General features: G+C 34.4%; 1 protein-coding gene across 3 annotated transcripts in view; it reads right to left on the reverse strand.

Annotated features, from left to right (window-relative positions):
- The window catches only part of SOCS6 (suppressor of cytokine signaling 6), a 63,181-nt gene that overhangs the window by 33,020 nt on the left and 7,495 nt on the right, over nt 1-22,666 (reverse strand). Inside the window, exon 1 of one of the 3 annotated variants that reach the window (XM_074274075.1) lies at nt 15,246-17,387. The exons of the other annotated variants lie outside the window; for them this stretch is intronic. The gene's annotated coding sequence lies outside the window, so the exon portion shown is untranslated. Of the gene's footprint in view, nt 1-15,245; nt 17,388-22,666 lie in introns of those variants that run through there. 3 annotated transcript variants of the gene reach the window in all.

Raw genomic sequence — 22,666 nt, forward strand, 5'->3', positions numbered from 1 at the left:
TGGCTATCATGGTATTATTAACAAGTTTCTTCAAAGGACAAATTTTCTTATGTAATTTTTCTAAGAAAAAATTTGATTTTTTCATTCCTATGTTGAAGTAACATCTGAGGAAAAAATATTAAGTCTGTAATTTATAGCTACTATTCCTTAAAGAGAAAAAGAATCTGTGAAGAGATCATATATAAAATATCAACAAACTTCACAATGTTAATGTAGGTAAAGAGTAAACACGCTAGGCAATATGTTTTTCTAGTTATACTGTAATTCCTACTCTAAACCCAAATCTCTTTCATTCCTTTCCTGATATAGTTAGGGTTATCTTTAAGGGAATGAGATTTGAAAATAGTGAGTTCCTTAAGGGCAAAGGCTATTTTTTTTTCTGTGTTCACAGAATTTAGCACAGTTCCTAGCATAAAAGTTTAATGAATGCTTGCTGATGTCTATCAGAAGTACAACACATTTCCAAAAGAAGGCTAAAGAACTAGTTGCATAGCATAATAAAGATATTTATCTGGATCAGATTAATTAACAAATGTACTAGCAGAACACTAAATCTATAGTGTACCTCAGGTAACAAATTTATACTGCCTAAGAGAATTGGTACTAGGAGGAAATAATAAGCACAGGGTTCAAATGGCACATGCACAACAAAGAAAATTTTAAAGATTATATGTGGGATCAATGTTAAGTCTTCCCTGAGAACTGATACTTGCCATAGTTTGAGGCTACAATTTCAGGAAACTCCCCTTTGCTAGTACCCTTACTTAATCTTGTGCAAACTAATTTATAATCTATAGTCCCCCTATTCTTGTATCCTGAGGTCAGAGTAAGTCAGGGATAGCTAAGTTCAAGGTATGATTAAGTTTTAGAGTATTAAAAGAACCTTTTCTTTTACCTGTCCGTTGCCTCACTTCATTAGACTTTGCTAACGGAGGTGATACCCTTTTTCTGCAGAAAATGGATAAACTGCTTCCTGTTTTGGCTCTGAGAAACGTCTATCTGATTTATTTTGGGTTAATGGTGGTCCCACATAGTTTTCTGGGGTGTCGTCCAGGATTGTGCTCTTTTGCTGAAGATTCTCTCGTCACTTCCAAAGGAAGACATCTATCAGGAAAGCAACATCTGTCTTATGGTCTTTGGACTTGATGGAGAGATCTTGATGTGGGAAAAGTAAGAGTCTGAAGAGACAGACTCACCAGAACACAAATTAGAGGAAGTTCCAACAGACTAAAAAAAGAAAAAGCCTGGCTGGTGGTGAGAGGAACAGTTACACAAGGTTTACATGTACATGAAGGTGTAAAGGCTGAAAGGGGGCCCTGAGAGGAGAAGCATCCATAAGCTGCACTGGGTGACTGAGAGAAGGGGACCACCCTCCATAACTGGCATTCAGTAATAAATCAGAGCATGAACCTAAGAAACAAATTGAAAATTGGGGTAAGTCCCCTAGGTAATAAACTAGGAGGAGGTACTATTTGGCTCAAATATAGATCCTCCTAGGATTGAGTATGTCAAAAGTTAAATTCATATGTAAGGAATTTAAAAGAAGTATGTGAGTTTGAATCTGTGTTTTATCTTCAAAGTTTTTCAGTCAGCTGAATTACAACGCAAAGGAAATGGCCATTTAAAGTACTTGTAAGACATCTTAATGGAAAGTAACCTGAATTTTTCTTAAACTTTCAAAATTCTCTCCCTGGAAGAGAATGGGAACAACCAGGGCTGCTGTATGTCCTGTCCAGCCTCTCCAAATAACAGTAATCTCCCCCAAGAATCCCTACTCTGGAGTCACCTTATTTTCTCTCTCTAGTTGGGTCCCTATGTTCCCCAACCCCCAGAGTCCCAACTTTTCAGGGGACTCTGGATGTTGTAAAAGGGTACGGTCTATCCCCACATGGATTGGGGATGGCAGTTCACAGGGAAGAATACAAAACACACACATACACACACACATTGGCAGAGGCTTTACATGTACATATGCTTAATGCAGAAGTCTGGATTAATCTCTATTACTATCCTGCTTTTGATATATAAATGAGAACTATTGAAGGACTTTGTGAATATTTCTGTTATTCTGATGTGTAGCTGGCCAGAACTCTAAAAGGGTGTACTTGAATCTAAGACAGCAGGGTGCTTGTTGTTAAGTACCCACTCTATGTGAGATAGTGGTTCTCTAAGCACATACTTGGTGTAATGTCATGATGTGGTCAGTCTAGTTGGGTTATACTTAGGGTAATGTGGTGATGTGATGTTCTACAACAGCGCATACCCAGTGTGGTGTCGTAATTTGGTCGTGCTGGAGTATTTAAGGGGAGTCCCAGGGACAGAGGGCTGTCTCTCAATCGCAGCTCTTAGCAGCAGCTCTCAGCCACAGAAGATGTCAGGCTACAGATTCCAGACTCCAGGCTCCACCTTGGACCAGCCATGTAGCAACTCTCCTGTCTCCTTCACTTCACCCTAAGACAAAGGACTTTGCCTGATTCCAAAGTCCTCTAGAGAGCTAGCCCAGATGGAATTCCCCCTTTCTGAAAATTGCTTTTGCGTATAATGTAGTCTCTAAAAAGGAGATGATGCCCAACCATTTACAGAATCTTAAGCAAAAAAATATGAGCACACCTCCCAAAAATGAGGGTTCTGCTCTCTGTACTTGCACTCTCTCTCTACGTCTCTTATTAGGTTTGTTTTCCTCCATGCTTTGAGCAACTCATCTTCAAATGACCAGCATTAGACAGCTGTATTGACCACCTTCAGGGGTCTGACTTAACTCACTGGATCTTCAATCAACTGAAGCCCCTCCAAAGAAGACCCTGTAGGATAACCCAGCTCAATGCCCATTCTCAGCAGGAAGTAATTTCAGGAAGATGAGATCATCACCCCATACCCTAAAAGACTTTGGACCCTATTTGTTTGGGAAGGAACTGAAACTGGTTGGTGAATGGACCCCAAACTACCCAGTGTCTGAGTGGGTTCCCTGTAAGGAATTCTGAAGGTGGGAGGTTAACACTATCCCCTGCAGCAATAGTATTTGGAGCTTAAGATGGGGATATAAGGTTAAGATTTGGGTTAATATTAATGGGGAAATGATATCACATAAACAATTAAATTTGATGCTTGTCAAATTACAGAATTATAGAAGCTTGACTAACCTTGACAAGTCAGTATAATTGTGTTCTAATGAAGAAAGAGGTTTTTAACAGAATTGCCTGTCCAACTTGGAATAATGTTTGGTTTGCTACAAAGACTAGATATTTAGAAAATGCAGTTCAACAGTTCCAATAATCTTGTGATGAAGACAACCATCTACACACTTAGAGAGAGGACTGTGGGAACTGAGTGGACCACAACGTAGCATTTTCATTCTTTTTGTTGTTGTTTCCTTGCATTTTGTTTTTTTCTCGATTTGATTTTTCTTGTGCAGCAAGGTAACTCTATAAATATATATTGGATTTAACATATATTTTAACATATTTTACATGTATTGGATTACTTGCCATCTAAGGGAGGAGGTAGGTGGAAAGAGGGAAAATTTGAAATGCAAGATGTTGCAAGGGTCAATAGTGAAAAATTACCCATGCATTTGTTTTGTAAATAAAAAGCTTTAATAAAAAAAAAGTGAAAAAATGCAGATCAAAGAATAAGTTGGCTATACATATAATAAGTATAGATCTCCTAGGTAAGGACTTAAGGCCAAGAAATGTATCCCATTGGGCAATTAAAACATGAAACAATTTTCTAAGCAAATAACAAATTCATTTCTAAAGTTGCAGAACACTTCATCTTTAAGGAAGCTTATCCTTAACAAAAAAAAAAAAAAAAAAAAGATTATCATCCCACAGAAATTCTACATTTCCTTGCACAGTCATTAATTGTTCATTAGAAATCCTGTCTTCCTTTGAAGATGTAAAAATGAACTTATTCTACTCTTGCTAAAAATTTTAAGGTCCGAATCTGCTAACACTACAAAATGATGTCACAATAAAAACCTTACACGAAAGACACCATAGACACCAAAGCCTGGGGAGAATTGGCAAAATGCTCTGTAAAAGAGCCTGAACCAAAAGCACTTTCTTTGTCTGTGCTACAGGTTGCCCCATGTCCTAATACCATTCCCTTTGAGTATGGAAAAACAAGACAGTGAACTCCTCCTGTTCCCAACATAACATTCCTAAGGAGAATTACAATGCTTTTTATTGGTCCCTTACCTCTGGAGATTAAAACAAAATCTAGGGATTATAGTGTCATGTACCCAAGTCTGGAATATAACTGAGGGTAGCAGGTAATTTCTTGGATGAGCAATACCCCAAGCAAACATTGGGTGGTGTTATGGAGGCAGCACTCTCAAACCTGCTTTGTCCAGGAACTGGGTGGGTACCTGTGCACCAATCCAACTGGCACTGAATGAAGTAAGAAAGACTCAATTAGAAAGAATTAAGTTAAGGATAGTAACAGATGAATTCAAGACAAGAAATCTAGTTCTGAATTTAGGTCATTCCCATTCTGGTGAGTAAATATTACTGAATAAGTTACACTAGAGAAGCAGTTAGAGAATAGCAGAATAGTTATGATGCCACTAGCAGAATGACATGGGAAAACAGAAAGACTCTAGAAAACTTAATGGCAGAAAGAAGAAGACCATGTGTTACAATTGGAAATTTCACTCCTAGTAGAGCTCTACTGAAATTAACAGAGAATTCTGGTGATTAATAATACATCCTCTGTGTAAGGAGATCTATTCAGGGGTTAATAAACCTTTATGAGGTGAGATGTAAAAATTATTTGCCAAATGTAAGACTAGAAAAGGATGTGGAAACTAAATTATTAAAAAGAAAAAAAAAAGTGGGATTGTGAGAAATAGATGGGCATTTTTTTTTTCATGGTTGTAAAAATTCTATTGGAGAGATGATGCTTGAACTGGGGAGCTAAAGCTCACATTGGGGAATAAGCAAGGGAGTTTATTTTCTTCCAAAAGAAAGTAAACTCCTTGGAGCAGGAACTTGGCTATGTAATGATAGGTGGAGATTCATTTACTGGAACTTTTGTAACATCCAATTAATGGGGAATTGGGGGTGGAAACCCATAAGTCAGGAAGACAGGGGAAATCCTGAAGGCAAAATAGATATAGAAGTTGAAAAATTATATAGGGTTTGGTGTGAGAAGTCTTCAAATGGTCAAAAAGATGACTGCTTATGTGGAATCAATGTGAGGCCTTCTCAAAGAACTGACCCCTGTCATAGTTCGGGGCTACAGTTTCAGGCATCCCCCCTTGCCTGTACCTTTGCTTAATCTCACACAAACCCACTTTGTAATCTTTACTTCCTCCATTCTTGTATCCTTAAAAGAAAATCAGGCATAAGTGGAGCTTAAGGTGTAACAAAGTGTAAGAGTATAAAAAATACTATTCTGTTGCCTGTCCTTTGCCTCACTCCATGCTGATGCCCTTTTTTCTGCAGAAATTCAAATTACTTACTCTATATATGCATATTTTTACTCTACATATGTACATTCACACATTTTTTTTAATTACCAGAAAAATTTTCCCTTGAAAGAATTTGGTTATGTAGTTTTTGAGATTGTATTGATGAGGACTGACTGTTGGAGCTGAAGTACGGAAGACCTAAATTCAAATCTTGCCTCAGATACTTAGTAACTTTGTAATGGGGGGGCAGTTTCCTAATTTGTAAAACTGTGATCTAAGAAAACTTCACCCAATCAGTCCCATTCAAATTTTATGTGATTAAAATATCCTAAAAAATCTAGGAAATTAGACATTTCCTTCTAATGTCTGACATCTACAAAGAATAACATGCTATATAATTACAATTTTGTACAGAATAATGAATAAATTTGAATGGGACTGATTGGGTGAAGTTTTCTCCATTTATGACTCTAGACTTAAGTTGAGGTCTTGGGCCTCAGGTTTCAGGAAGTCACATGATCTCTGGTTCCAGGTCTCTAAAGATTAGACCCAAATCAGTAATAGGAAGTTACAAGAAGTGACATGACCCAGAGGAAGCAGGCAAAATCAGTGATCATTGGTGAAGGGTCCTTACTTCCTTTTAGTCTATCCAATTAAAAGGCTTGGGTCTTTTGCTATTTAACAGAGTGTTCTATTTCCTCCTGATCAGGGAGCTGCAGGGATTAAATAAATGCTTTCTTGTAGGACCTGAAGATGTCTCTGATTAGTTAATTTGGGAAAGGGGTCTACCACTTATCTCACAGAGATTTAAAATGCTAAAAAGATGTGTACAGAACAGAGTATAGAAAAAAAAATTATAAATTTATATATTTATAATTAAATTATTCTAAACAAAAGTAATATAAATATTTGAGAAAGAATTATGGTCACCTATGGGGAATGTGTATGAGGGATACAAAGATTAAGAAGTCTATGATTTCATCAATTTGGAGTGTGAAAATACCTTCCAGGAATATAGATCAATAGCTTATCTGTCATTGACAGTTTTAGAAAGTTGCATGAGTTTAAAGAACTTGTGCACATGATGACATGTGGCAAAAACAAAATTTTAAATGTTATCTTCTAGGCTCCAAGGCCTGTCTTCTAACCATTTTTGTTTGTTTGTTTCAAGATAAGCCCTACCTAAGGCTGAGCAAATATAATAAAAAATGATAACACTACCTAAATTAATCTACTTATTTAGTGCTATACCAATCAAACTCCTCAAAAATTATTTTACAGATCTAGAAAAGATAAAAATGTTTACCTGGAAGAACACTTATTTAGTGCCATACTAATCAAACTCTCAAGAAATTATTTTACAGATCTAGAAAAATAATAAGTTGATCAGTGGAATAGGTTAGGTTCACAAGACAAAATAATCAATGACTATACCAATCTAGTGTTTGACAAACCCAAAGACCCCAGCTTCTGGGATAAGAAGTCATTATTTGACAAAAACTATTGGGAAACTTGGAAACGTAGGCAAAACTAGGCAATGGCCCACACCTAACATCATATGCCAAGATAAGGTCAATATGGGTGAACATAAGATAGTTTATCTCCTAGATTTGTGGAGAAGGAAAGGAATTTGTGACCAAAGAAGAACTGGAGTTCATTATTAATTACATAGATAATTTTGATTATATTAAGTTAAAAAGATTTTGTACAAACAAAACTAAAGCAGACAAGATTAGAAGGGAAGCAATAAATTGGGAAAACATGTTTACATTTAAGGATTCTAATAAAGATTTCATTTCCAAAATATATAGAAAACTGACTCAAATGTATAATGATTCAAGCCATTCTCCAACTGATAAGTTGTCAAAGGATATCAACAGACTATCTTCAGATGAAGAAATTGGAACCATTTCTAGTCATATGAAAAGATACTCAATCATTATTGATGAGAGAAATGCAAAGTAAGACAACTTTGAGGTACCAGTACACACCTCTCAGATTGGCTAAGATAACAGGAAAAGATAATGACAAATGTTGGAGGGGCTGTGGGAAAACTGGGACACTAAATATATTAGAGGTGGAATTGTGAACTGATCTACCCATTCTGGAGAACAATTTGGAATTATGCCTAAAGGGCTACCAAACTGTACATAAGCTTTGACCCAGCAGTGTTTATCCCAAAGAGATCTTAAAGGAGGGAATGGGACCCACATGTACAAAAATGTTTGTGCCAGTCCTTTTTGTAGTGGCAAGAAACTGAAAACTGAATGAACTGCCTATCAATTGGAGAATGGCTGAATAAATTATGGTATATGAATGTTATGGAATATTATTGTTCTGCAAGAAATGACTAGTGTAAGGGTTAAGCCTCTAGAAGCAAGGAATGCAGTTCAAGGCATGTGGGAGGACCTGAGGGATGAGAGGTTCTGAGACGCAGGGAGTCCTACATGGAGGTGGGGCACAGCCCCATGAGGCGGTGTCTGACTCCAGGTACCACGCCTCCCTCCTTAGTGTTCTCAAAGCCTAGCACGCCTCCCTCCTTCTTCTTGGGCCAATCACATTATGCCAGGTTCCTAGAGGACTTCCCCCTTCCCCCATATCATCAGTGGGGTATAAATATGTGCTATTTCAGAATAAAGTTCTCTTTCGTTTTACCCCTACCTCTTGGTGGTCTGTCTCTGTGGGATCCGGGATGGTGCCCAAAGACGGGTAAGTGTGGCCTAGCCGTGCCGTCGACGGACTGGCATTAAGAGTAGCTCTAAGGGGAGCTACCAGGTTAGAGTAGTCCATAGGGGTATAACAACTAGTGGGATGATTTCAGAAAGGCCTGGAGAGACTTACTTGAACTAATGCTAAGTGAAATGGGCAAAACTATATTATACATGGCAACAAGAGTATATAATGATTAATTCTGATGGCTCTCTTCAACAGTGAGATGATTCAAACCAATTCTAATTGTTCAGAGAGAGGAATGTAGGAACTGAGAGTGGTTCACAAGATAGTATTTTCACTCTTTTTGTTGTTGTTTACTTGCACTTATCTTTCTTCCCATTTTTTTTTTCTGTTTGATTTGATTTTTCTTGTTCAAGATAATTGTATAAATATGTATGTACTTTGGTGGAAGACAAGTTATTCCTTCAGAGAAATCATCTTGATCACATCTATTTATTAAGTGCTTTGTATATTGTTATTGGGCTGCTTTGTATATTGTTATTGGGCTGCTTCTTAATTCTGTAAATATACAAACAATAGAAACAAATGTTTTTCATCCAAATATGTTTACATTGTTTGTCATATATATAGTCAAATAAAATATTCTGTGAAGCAGAAATAAATTAAACCACATGTATTTCTTTCCTTGGTTTTGCTGAACCCAGCCAGATAATATAATCATTAAGATTTGATATATTTATATGCAGCATCTCAAAGTCCAACTATAATCTCCTACTAATCACTTTTAATTGTATGATGCTTTTAATGTCTTAGAATGCACATGGAATTTGACTAAGATGGAAATTCCTTTATCTTCTAATTGAAAAGGGAACATTTTTTTCAAAATGAAAAGGCTTTGTTTTCAATTTCTGTTCCACATTATAGTTGCCTAAAATTATTTTATTGTGTAAAACACGTGACCTTCTCCAAGTTTAAAAAAGTCACACCCAAGTCTTTATAATGATGGGACTCTCATTTTACTATTACTACCACTCCTCACAGTTCTTCATAGCTCTCACTTTCCATTCTTATTTGTAATTGCATTCTGGTGATTTCCAACTCTATCTTACATTTCACAAACTGAATTCATCTTCTTCCTTCCCTCAGGACTAACTTCATATTTCCAAAGGTGGCATTTCTATTCTCAGCACAAAAGCCATTTTCTAACAATTACCAAACCATTTATTTGCTAAATGACTATTCTCCTCCCACCAACTGCAACTTGAACTTTGACCCCACCTTCTAACTCCACTTTATGTGTCCACTTCCCCTATTAGAATATAAGGGCCTAGGGAAAAGTAATTTGCTTTTAGTTGTAATTGGGGAAGGGGGTAATTAATGTTTTTCTCAATTACTTGTAAACAAATATTTTAAATACTTTAAAAAAAAATTTGAGTTCCAAATTCTATTTTGCCTTCCCCTTCTCTTTTCTTGAGAAGGCAAGTAATTTAATGTACATTAAGTATGTGAAGCTCTGCATGTTGCCAAAGAAAATACAGACCAAAAAACCCAAAACAATAAAAAGTTTTTTAAGTATTCTGCACTATGCATTCACATTCAATTCTTTCTCTAGAAATGGGTAACATTTTTCACCAAAAGTCCTTCAGAACTGTCTTAAATCATTGTATTGCAGCTTAAAGCTAATTATTCACAACTGATCATTGTACAATTTTGCTGCACAACCACAGGTCTTATCGTAAAGCCCGAAAGCACTTAATAAATGCTTTTTCTCTCATCTACTCTTATCTCCCTAGAATGTCCCTCTCTTTTCCATTTCCATTGATAATGCTCCAAGTCACATAGCCTTCTAACTCTTCTTCCTTCTAATAGTCTCATCTTTCCAATTTGGCCTTCACACTGTTCACATTGAAATATTTTTAATGTGAAGGTCTTTGAAAAATTCAATACCAGACTCAAAAAACTTCAGTGGCTTCTCATTAGCTACCTCTTCCTAGCTTATACTTTAAATGGGCTACTCTTATTCTTTTATGTATAATAAAACAACATTTACCCTTGCAAAATCTTGTGCTACAAATTTTTCTCCCTTCCCTCTTCCTCACACTCCACCCTTAGACAGCAAGTAATCCAATATAGGTTAAACATGTGCAATTCTTCTAAACATATTTCCACATTTATCATGCTGCCCACAAAAAAAAAAAAAAAAAAAAAATCAGATCAAAAAAGGAAAAAAATGAGGGGAAAAAAAAAAAAAGCATACAAAAAAGCAAAAATACTATGCTGTGATCCACATTTAGTCTCCACAGTCCTTCCTCTGGATACAGATGGCTTTCTCCATCACAAGTTACTCATTATCAGAGATTATGCATTTTTTATTTCTCAGGTTCTGGCACATAACAGGTATTTAATGTTTGCTTGAATTAAATATCTATTTGCTTAAAGATTATTATATGTAAGGCACAATTCTCACTAGGTCCTAATAGCAAAGTTATAAGAAACTTGTCCATCTCTTAGCAAGAGTTCTTCTTACCCCTTTTAGTCACTTGGAATAATGTCATTCAAATCAGCTACTGAACAGACATCTTAAAAGCCCAACACTTCTCTCAGTACCATCATTAATGACCTATACTAAATTAAGACTTGCGGGACTCTTTATATAAGCTGCAGAGATCTGTTAGAAATTCATCAAATACTAGCTCTAATTTTACATTACTCAAATGCTAAAATAGTTGATAACAAAAAAGAAAACATATCTGCTTTAGTTTTTTTAGATACTTTTATAAAATATTTTTCTTAGTAAACATAAAGTCATGATATTCTTTCTGTTGTGAATCTTTTCATTAAAAAGGGAAAAAAAAAAATGAAAGATGGCTAGAGTACAAGAATCAGGAAATCTAAATCTAATTCAATTAACAACCCTACAACAAACCAAAATTCACCAGTTTATTCCAAAAATAAGTTAGTCTTTCATCAGTTCAATTGTTTTTCAATTCTGTGACTCTTAATGGCACTTTTTAATGTTTTCTTGGCAAAGATACGGGAGAGGTTTACATTTCCTTCTCTAGCTCAGTTCACAAATCAGGCACTTGAAGTAAATAGGATTAAGTGACTTGACCAGGACCACACAGCTAATAAGTGTCTGAGATCAGATTTGACTCAAGAAAAGGAGTCTTCTTGACTTTGGCACTTTAAAACTGCATTACCCAGCTACCCCGGCATATTAGTTCAATTATTTTATGTCTATTGTCATGCAGAGTACTATATAAATATTATCAATATTCAGTGGCAGGGACCTGAAAACTGAGTGGATGCCCATCACTTGGGGAATGGCTAAATAAATTATGGTATATGAATGAAATTGAAGATTATTGTTTTGTAAGAAACAATCAACAGTATGGTTTTAGAAAAGCCTGTAAAGATTTACATGAATTGGTGCTAAGTGAAGAGAATAGAACCAACAGAACATCCGACACAGCAACAATAGGATTATGTGATGATCAACTGTGATAAACTTGGCTTCAACAAAGATGTGATTCAGGCCAATTTCAATAGACGTGATGGAGAGAACCATTTGCACAGAGAAGGGAACTGAGTGTGAATCACAACATAATATTTTTGTCTTTTTTGTTATTTGCTTGTTTTTTTTTTCTTTCTCATTTTTTTCCCCTTTTTGATCTGATTTATCTTATGCAGCATGATAAATGTAGAAATATGTTTAGGAAAACTGCACATTTTAAAGCTACATTGGATTATCTCTGCTGGAATAGATGAGAAGGGAGGGAGAAAAATTTGGAGCATAAGATTTTACAAGTAAATATTGAAAACTATCTTTGCATATATTTTGAAAATAAAAGTTATTATTAAAAAATTTTAAATGCACTCTTTCAGATGATATAATGGTATACTTAGAGAACCCCAGAGATTCTAATAAAAAGTTGTGAATTATTTCTAATAAAGTTGCTGGATACAAAATAAATCCACATACATCACCAACAAAATGCAACAGCAAGATACAAAGAGAAACTCCATTCCAAACAAATGTCGAGAGTATAAAATATTTGGGAATCCATCTACCAAAGAAAAGTCAGGAATTATATGAGCAAAATTACAAAACACTTGCCACAAAAATAAAATCAGATTTAAATAATTGGAAAGACATTCAGTGCTCATGGATAGGCCGAGGGAATATAATAAAGATGACAATACTCCGCAAGCTATTCTATTTATTTAGTGCTATGCCAATCAGACTCCCAAAAAACTATTTTAATGACATAGAAAAAATAACATCAAAATTCATATGGAAGGATAAAAGGTTGAGAATTAATGAAAAAAAAAGTCAGATGAAGGTGGTCTAGCTGTACCTGATCTAAAGCTATATTATAAAGCAGCAGTCACCAAAACCATTTGGTATTGGCTAAAAAACAGACTAGTAGATCAGTGGAACAGATTAGGTACACAGGACAAAATAGGGTACAACTATAGCAATCTAGTGTTGACAAACTCAAAGATACCAACATTTGGGATAAGAATTCATTATTTGAAAAAAACTGTTGGGAAAACTGGAAATTTGTATGGCAGAAATTAGATATGGACCCACACTTAACACCATATACCAAGATAAGATCAAAATGGGTCCATGATTGGTCCATAAAGAATGAAATCATAAATAGAGGAACAGAGGATAGTCTACCTCTCAGACCTGTGGAGGAGGAAGGAATTTATGACCAGAGGAGAACTAGAGATCATTATTGATTACATCAAATTAAAAGGCTTTTGTACAAACAAAATGAATGCAAGATTAGAAGGGAAATAACAAATTGGGAAAACATTTTTACAGTTAAAGGTTCTGATAAAGGCCTCATTTCCAAAATATATAGAGAACTGACCCTAATTTATAAGAAATCAAACCATTCTCCAATTGATAAATGGTCGAAGGATATGAACAGACAATTTTCAGATGATGAAATGGAAACTATTTCCACTCATATGAAAGTGTTCCAAATCTCTACTGATCAGAGAAATGCAAATTAAGACAACTCTGAGATACCACTACACACCTGTCATATTGGCTAAGATGACAAGAACAAATAATGATGAATGTTGGAGAGGATGTGGGAAAACTAGGACACTAATGCATTGTTGGTGGAGTTGTGAAAGAATCCAGCCATTCTGGAGAGCAATTTGGAACTATGCCCAAAAAGTTATCAAACTGTGCATACCCTTGGATCCAGCGGTGCTACTCCTGGGCTTATATCCCAAAGATATACTAAACATGAGAAAGGGACCTGTATGTGCCAAAATATTTGTGGCAGCCCTTTTTATAGTAGCTAGAAACTGGAAAATGAATGGATGTCTATCAATTGGAGAATGGTTGGGTAAATTATGGTACATGAATGTTATGGAATATTATTGCTCTGTAAGAAATGACCAGCAGGATGAATACAGAGAAGTTTGGAGAGACTTACATGAACTGATGCTGAGTGAAATGAGCAGAACCAGAATATCACTATACACTTCAACATCAATACTGTATGAAGATATATTCTGATGGAAGTGGATATCTTCAACATAAAGAAGATCTAACTCACTTCCAGTTGATCACTGATGGACAGAAACAACTACATCCAGAGAAGGAACACTGGGAATTGAATGTTAGCACTACTGTCTTTCTACCCAGGTTACTTATACCTTCGGAATCCAATTCTTAACGTGCAACAAGAAAATTGGATTTACACACATATATTGAATATAGGATTGCTTGTCATCTAGGGGAGGGAGGGGAAAATTTGGAAAAATGAATACAAGGGATAATGTTATTTTTAAAAAATTACTCATGCATATGTACTGTCAAAAAACAATTTTATAATTATAAAATTTTTTAAAAAATTTTAAATGATTAAAAAAAAGAATTTAGTATAAGGGAATAGGCTGTTCTGAAAAAGCCCACTGCTTGTAATTTGTCTACTCAGTTTCTATGTTAACAAAAATAAAGCTCACTTTTTGTTTAAAAAACAAAAACCTACCAGTATTCCTTTCCCCAATTAGAATGAATTTTTTGAAGACAGAACCTGTCTTTTTTTTCTATTTGTATCCTTACTGTTTATCCTTGTGTTTTAAAATAAAAAAGTGTTTTTTCTTTCTCATTAAGTACATATTAAACATCAATTGTGCTCAAAGTACTGTGTTATACAAAGTTATCAAAAGTTTTAAATTGTGAAATATCCAAGGGAATATGTGAGTTGGGCTTTAAAGGCAGGGAGTGCCTTCCTAACAGAGGAAGGACAGCAGACAAGGTTTAGGAAAACACTGTAAACACAGGCACAAAAGCAGAAGTGTTCAAAAGACAGCAAATAATTCAGTTTGCTTGAAGTATTCAGTGTAAGAAGAGTAATACCAGGAAAGGCTGAAAAGGGAAATATACAGAAGCTCAGAAGAGTTATGAAAGATGGAAATTTTGAAGTTATCTGCATGCAGGTAGTAGTATAATCAATGAGAGTGAGAGCAATTACCAAAGGAGAGAGTGAAAAGTGACATTGAGAGAAAGGCTAAGAAAAGACAGAGACAGAAAGAGAAATCACTCTTTTGTTAAATCTCTTCATACAGGCCTTTAACCAATTGTGTCCCACAGAACTTCTTCCCCTAATTCATTTGGTGATCTCATCAGCAACCATGGATTAAATTATTTCTTCTAAACTGATGAGTCTCATCTCATCTAGCCTGCCCTACCCTTTCTGTCAAACTCCAGTCTGAATTTCCAAGTATCTATTGTACATCTCAAACTGAATATCCACTAAGCATATTAAATTCAACCTGTCTAAAACTGAACTCACTATTTCCCCAAAACCTCTTCCATTTAACTTCTCTATTAATGTTGAATGTACACTTATCCAAGCACTCTAATAGGCTCACAACCATCTTGGTGCCAGGTACCTATCTCCTCTCTCCTGGACTACCAAAAGATTTTGCTGGTCATTCTGCCTGCCACAAGTCTCTTCTCATGCCATTCCATCCTCCAGTCAGGTATCAAAATGATCCTGAAGCTCAGAAATGATCATGTTAACACAATCATTAGTCCCACTTCCTGTTTAATAAATTCTAGTAGCTCCTTATCACCAGAATCAAATATAAAATTATATAAAAATATAAAAATCCTTCATAACCTTACCTTTATGGTCTTCTTACGCCTCCCTCATTTCTTCCTCTCCTCATCCCCATTTACTCTGCAATCCCATGATATTGGCCTCCTTGTTCTTCCTCACACAAGAAACAATATCACTCAAATTTGAGCATTTTTACTGCCTGTGCCCCTATACCTATAATGCTGTCCTTCTCATCTCCACTTTTTGAATTCTATGGAAAATCCCAGCTAAGATCCTACCTCTACAGAATGCCTTTCCCAATCCCTCTTAATTCTAGAGCCTTCCCTCAGTTAATTACTTTCTATTTATCCAGTATATAGCTTGTTTGTACATAAGTGTTTATGTGTCATCTGCCCCTTTAGATTGAAATCGTTGGAGCAGGGACTGTCTTTTGCTTTTCTTTTGCCCAGACCTTAGCAGGGTTCCTGGCATAAAGTAGACACATACTGTCTGTCAAAATGACTAGCCTTATCATCTAGAAACCAAAAGAATAATAGCTCACATATAGAATATTTTTAAATTTGAGAAGAATTTTACGTATCATTTTACCTTTACAAAAACCAAAGTAAGTACTATCAGCCCCATTTTATAAATAAAGAAAGTGGAGCTCAAAGAAATTAAAGTGACTTTTCCAAAATCACATAACTAATAAGTCTTGGAAACAGAACTGGAATCCAGATTTTTAAAATTTCATTCTCTACAATTAGACTCTCCCTCCCTGATTCTTTATAAATCCTATTGGAAATTAATTCACACATGGAAATTTATAAACCAAATTTGCCAACCCAAATTGTAAAACACATGACAATGAAAATAGGTTAATAACAAAAACTCAACAAATGATGCAGAAATATATATAATAAAACTTTAAATGATGCTAAAAATAGGCCATTATATGGGAAAGTGAAAGAAGTTCTAGACTTGAAATCAGAAAGACCCAAATTCAAATGTGCCTAAGACACCTACATGCTATGGAATCCTAAGTCAAGTCACTCAACTTCTCCCATTTTCACTTAACACCTATTTTCATATGAATTTTCTTTCTCACATTGTGAGAAATATGAGATAAAAATAGGTGAAGCATTTTGCAAACTTTTAAGCTCTATATAATTGCTATCATTATTAAAATAAGAAAAAATATAACAAAGTAGTACAAAATTTGATCTATAATTTCTTTAGTCTTTATGACAAAAATATAATGTCTTATCAAACTTATGTCCTACTTTATCAATGAATAGAAGCTCTAAAACTCTTCAAGTATTTCCTAAAATAGAATACTATGATTCCATTTTTAATTTTGTTTCAATTTATCTTCTGACAATAATTCCATCAAGATTGAAAGACAGACATAGTACTATAATCTGTATCCCTGCTATCAGGGAAATTGAAGCTGGTTGACAAGCTCAGCAATTCTGAGCTGCAATAAAATTATATCTGGTCTAATGGCTGCACTAAGTGGTCAGGTCTTAAGAGCAGGAGGTCACCAAGCTGCCCAAGGACCCAACTGGCTTAGGTAGGAAACAGTGCATGTCAAAGCAAAGAGATTAGAAAGTGATTAGTAGAAGCACTTTCAGCCTGAGCAAGATAGGGAGACCAGTCTCACAAATAAAACAAAACAAAATCTTAATGACAATATCTCCCTAACATAGTAAGTGAAATGGATCTGAAGTCAAGGCTATGGAAAATTACTTAACTTCTTTAGGTTTCATTTCTCTCATGTATAAAATGATGATGGTGATTATTACCTACTTCAGATGAGTACTGTGGTAATAAAGTGAAATGATTTATGTGAAATGCTTTGCAATTGTAAAGTGTTAAGATGATTGAGTTTCTATTACTATTATCACTGCTATTTCATTTTTCTAGGGAAGGAAAGTGAAGCAAAGTATTACCTTGAACTATAGTCACTTTATTGGAACGAAAGAAGCTCTTTACCTTTAATCTCTTATAGAAAACAGGCATAAGTGCATAAGTATTATCATCATCATAACTACTACTATATGAACATATATACTGTTTATGAAATCCTGAAGAAAGAAGTACAATGCTTTTTTCACTAGAATAGGAGTAACAATCTAAAAATTATTTGTATTTTACTTTGAAACTTATTTTTATACCTATATTTCAACATGGATGTCCTTCTAGAAAAATCATTTTTTCTTCTCTTCCTCATTTCCCTCCTCCCACCCTCCCCAAGTCATATTGTTAAGTGACTGACAAAGAGAAGCTCCCCATCATGTACAAATGGATCAATCCAAGTTAGAGAAGTAAGACAATTTTCAGAAAAAGTTTTGATGTCCTCTTTATATAGTTTACTATACAATTACTAATAATTAAAAAAAAAAAAAAGATGCTTCCAATAAGAGAAGAATCTGTCTTTTCCATTTGGAGAGATTATAAACTATAAAAAATTAGCAGAGATAGAGGAAGGATAAGAGGTTATAAAAGGTCTTTAATTTTGCCAGACCATTTACAAAATGTGCTTAAGAAAATAGTAGTAAAACCCTCCAAACATTCTGGAAGTAAAAATGTAGATAATGGGAATATGTTATAAAAGGAACACAATATAGGAAGAAAAGCAATTGAGGAGGAGTTAGAAATTTAGCTGTGTAAACTTAGGCAAATAATTTACATTTTTCTTGAGTCTTTTTTCCTTCCATTTCCAAGTTCCTGATTTCAAAGGTCTAGAGAACCTTATCATTCTACAACTAAAGAATAGTTAAGAATACTTATACAAAACCTGAGAGGAAAACTTAAGGAAGGGAAATTTTATATATGAGATTTTACACTGTTATGCCTCCTCCAAAAACAATCCAGAAAAGAAATTTTTCCTTGGAAATCTGGAAAGTTTTTTTGTGACTCCCCACCTCTTTAGAACAAAGACTTATTTATTGGTACCTTTACAGAAATGCCATGTACCTGAGCCTGATACAAAACCATAACTTTTTTTTTCCTCTAGTGTTAAAGCTTTTTATTTTCAAAACATATGCATGAATAATTTTTCAACACTTGACCCTTATAAAACCTTGTGTTCCAAATTTTCCCCTCCTTCCTCCCCTTCTCCTCTATATGGAATGTAATCCAACATATGTATACATATTTATATAATAATCTTGCTGCACAAGAAAAGTCATATCAAAAAGGAAAAAAAAAAACTGCAAACATCAACAAAAGGAGTGAAAATGATGTTATAATCCACATTCAGTTCCCACAGTTTTCCCTCTAGATGTAGATGGCTCTCTTCATTACAAAATCATTGAAAATGGCCTGAATCATCCCATGATTGGAAAAAGCCACATCCAACAGAATTGATCATGTATAGTCTTGCTTTTGCTGTGTACAATGACCTCCTGGTTCTGCTCATTTCACTTAGCATCAGTTCATGTAAGTCTCTCCAAACCTCTCTGAAATCATCCTGCTGGTCGTTTTTATAGAACAATAATATTCCATAACATTCACATACTATAATGTATTCAGCCATTCTCCAACTGATGGGCATCCGCTCAGTTTCCAGTATTTGGCCACTACAAAAAAGACTGCCACAAACATTTTGCACATGTAGGTCCCTTTTCCTCCTTTAACATCTTTTTGGGATATAACTCTAGTAGATACACTGCTGGGTCAAAGGTATGCACAGTCTGATAACTTTTTGGGCATAGTTCCAAATTGCTTTCCAGAATGGCTAGATCAGTTCACAATTCTACCAACAATGTATCAGTGTCCCAGTTTTCCCACATCCCCTCCAACAGTCTTCATTATCTTTTCCTGTCATCTTAGCCAATCTGAGAGGTGTGTAGTGGTATCTCAAGAGTTGTCTTAATTTGCATCTGTGATCAATACTGATTTGGAAAACACCTTTTCATATGACTAGAAATGGTTTCAATTTTTTCATCTGAAAATTGTTCATATTCTTTGACCATTTATCAATTGGAGAATGGCTTGGATTGTTATACATTTGAGTCAGTTTTCCATATATTTTAGAAATGAGGCTTTTATCATAACTCTTACATGTTTTCCCAATGTATTGCTTCCCTTCTAAGCTTATCTATATTAAATTATAACTTTCAAAGAACTTAAAACTCAAGGTAATGGAAAGGTTTATTTTGGCATATGCAGACAACAGCACACACAAACAAAAAAATAACCAGAAGAAATGAGATAAAGGATTCTATCCAAAAAACACATAATTGAAAAAGATGGGCTGGTTAATCAAGAAGCTCCTCAGCACACTAAGGAGATTGGCAAATTTATGGAAGGCCAGTGACGAAAATCTCATGGGATAAAGTATGAAATTACTAGAGAGGAAACCTATAGTGATGAATCAAAGATCCACTAGCACAATTATACCCAGTCTCACCAAAAGTATTCCTGTAAAGATGACTGGAAAGTTAAAGGAATACTGTGGTACATCCATTTATATATGGAATTATCATCTTTTAATTTGTATTTTGTGAAACAAAGATTTTCATACTAAATGTGCTGAAATACTATACACCAGAGAGTTACATGTGATTTAAAGAAAAAACAATTTAATGAAAAAGGTCAGGAAAAAAAGATGACAAGGTGGAATGAAGAATGACAGAAAAAAGCTACAGCATCACAGTGATTCTCTTGCAATGCATTAAAAAGGTGAGCAAGACCTTAATCCCTATGGACAAGCATGGATAGAATATGTTCTATATTTCTGGAAAGAACTCAAGAATTGATAAGATCATAGATCCTCTGGAATATTAATGAATAGTATGGCTATAGAAAAGGAAACAGAGAAAAAGATGCTATTTAAAACAGGGAAAAAATCATTAAAATGAATGATTAAATGGGTTCTTGCCTACTTAAGTACAGCAGCAAGATAATCAAAAGGCTATCAAGGTGAAGAATAAAGTGATTAAATTTACTTTTATATAATTTGAACAAAGAGAAGTCCTATAATAAAAGACAGAGTTCACCAACCACTCCCATAAACAAAGCTGGACTTCTCCCCATTTTTACAGAGGTATGTCTGGAAGCTAAGCTTTCTAGAATTCCCATCAAGTTAAATATTCAAAACACAATTCTAGTCTTCAACTATAGCTCACAATTTAAAGTAAAAAATCTAAACTAATTTGCCTCCAAAATAATAAAAGCTGAAATTTTTCTCTTTAAGTACTCTCACACACTGGATATCCTATGAGGTATATCAGGGAATGTATTATTGTTTCTATTTTAAAGAGAAAGAAACTGAAGCTCCCAAGAAGTTTAAATCATCTGCCTAAGGTCACATAGGCATAAAGCTGTCAAATCAAAATCTGAATCCAAGTTTTCTGATTCTAAAGCCATTGCTTGTTAAACCCCATCACCATTTCTATTTCTTCTTTTTAATAAAAATCACCCTTGTTGATGGTCTTTTGTTTTTATTTTATCATATGCTTCCCCCCTCTCTGCCAGAGAGGTATTCCATATAAGATACAGTAGTTTTAAAAGATGAAAAAGGAAAAATATGTAATGTATAACACATATGGACCTCCTATCTTCCCTCTCACATATCTTTCATGTCATCCCGAACTCATCAGATTCATCATTTCTTATATACATCACAGTAGTACTACTACTACTATTACATTCAAGTCCTATAATTTGTTTAGGTATTCCCCACAATCAGTGGGCACTTAATGTTGCCAATTTCCTTCCTATCACAAAAAGTGCTGCCATTACTATTTTACTGTATACTAGAATTGATTAACATTTTTTGGTCATTTTTCAAATTTACAGAATGTAAGGTGAACTGGGTTAATTTTCATTTCTCTTATTATTGGAGGTTTCAAGCATTCACTCAGGTGATTGATATTTAATCTTTCATTTGAGAACTGCTTATTCGTACCTTTTGACTACTTATCTCCAAAGGTATAACTATATATGCATGTATATTCCCACATGTTAATTGCTGATATACCTCAGATACCAAACTTTTATCAGAGAAATCTATTATAAAGATTTTTCTCATTCTTCCTTAATATACTAGGTATTTTTGTCAGTGCATAAGCTCCTAGATTTCATGTAATCACAATTATTTATTTTATTTTTATAAATACCTCTATCCCTTATTTGATAAAAGAATACTTTCTGACTGATGGGTGTGAAACATGTATTATCTTTTCCTCTTCTGATTTTTAACAATATAATCTTTAATATTAAGATTATGTATCCATCTCAAATTTATTGTGGAATATGATGTTTGGTGCTGATCTAATTTCTACCCAACTGCTTTACAATTTTTCCAATAGTTTTTCTCAAATAACCTTCTCAATTACTTTCTGTCACCTGATTTATTAACATTAAGTTATTAAATGACACTGTTTTTGATTTTACCTTGTTTTATTTATTCTACTGATCTGTTTTTTAACTAATACCAAATGGTTGTGGTGACTGCTGCTTTTTATAAGATACTTTGAAGGGGGCAGCTAGGTGGCGCAGTGGATAGAGCACCAGCCCTGAATTCAGTAGGACCTGAGTTCAAATCAGATCTCAGACACTTAACACTTCCTAGCTGTGTGACCCTGGGCAAGTCACTTAACCCCAGCCTCAGGAAAACAAACAAACAAACAAACAAAAATATAAGATACTTTGAAGTCAAGAAATGCTAACTCCCCTCCACACCTATTATCTCTTCATGTTTTAATAACAGATCATTTTAATGACTTTTACCTTATAATTTTCAGTTTCAAAGTTTTCAAATGCTTTTCAAATACTACTTCATTTTTATCCTTACAACCACTATGGGAGGTATTAATATTATTACAGATGAAAAACGACTTTATCACACATAGTGTTTACGTGAATTTTCCAGGGTCACACAGCTAGTCTCTGAGGCTAGATTTGAACTCAGGACATTCTGACTCAAATTTCAACAACCCTTTATCCATTCTACCATCAAACTGTCTACTGATTATTCACATGTAGAGTTTTTTATTACATATACAAAAGCAGATCAACATTTAAATTATGTGATATAGCCAATCTTAATGTCTATAAATAACTATAATGAATATATGTAAATAACTATAATGAAAATGACCAGAATATAAGTAGGTCCAAAGAACCAAACCTGATTTGTCCTACAGCCCCACTCATAATAAAAATTGGTTTTATTTATTATTGTAACTTCTACTGTTATTCAGATTCAGAAGATAACAGTTCTTTGATCAGTACTGATTTACTTTAAATTAATGCCAAAAAATAGGAATTGATTAATTTGAACTCTAAGTGTATAGCATTTCATTTTTCAGTATTTATCACTTATTAAATATTGTATTAATGCTTTTTAATATACTCATTCATTCTAAGGAGAAAAAAAAAAAGAAGAAAAGCAATCAACTAAAAGTCAAGAGAGTCAAATTTTATTCTGGATCAATCCCCAGCTAGTTCTATGATCTTAAGCAAATTATTTAATCTCTCTGCAGTACAATCTCAT

This window comes from Sminthopsis crassicaudata, chromosome 1 (assembly GCF_048593235.1).
Source record: "Sminthopsis crassicaudata isolate SCR6 chromosome 1, ASM4859323v1, whole genome shotgun sequence".
In the NCBI taxonomy this organism is placed as follows: Eukaryota; Metazoa; Chordata; class Mammalia; order Dasyuromorphia; family Dasyuridae; genus Sminthopsis; species Sminthopsis crassicaudata.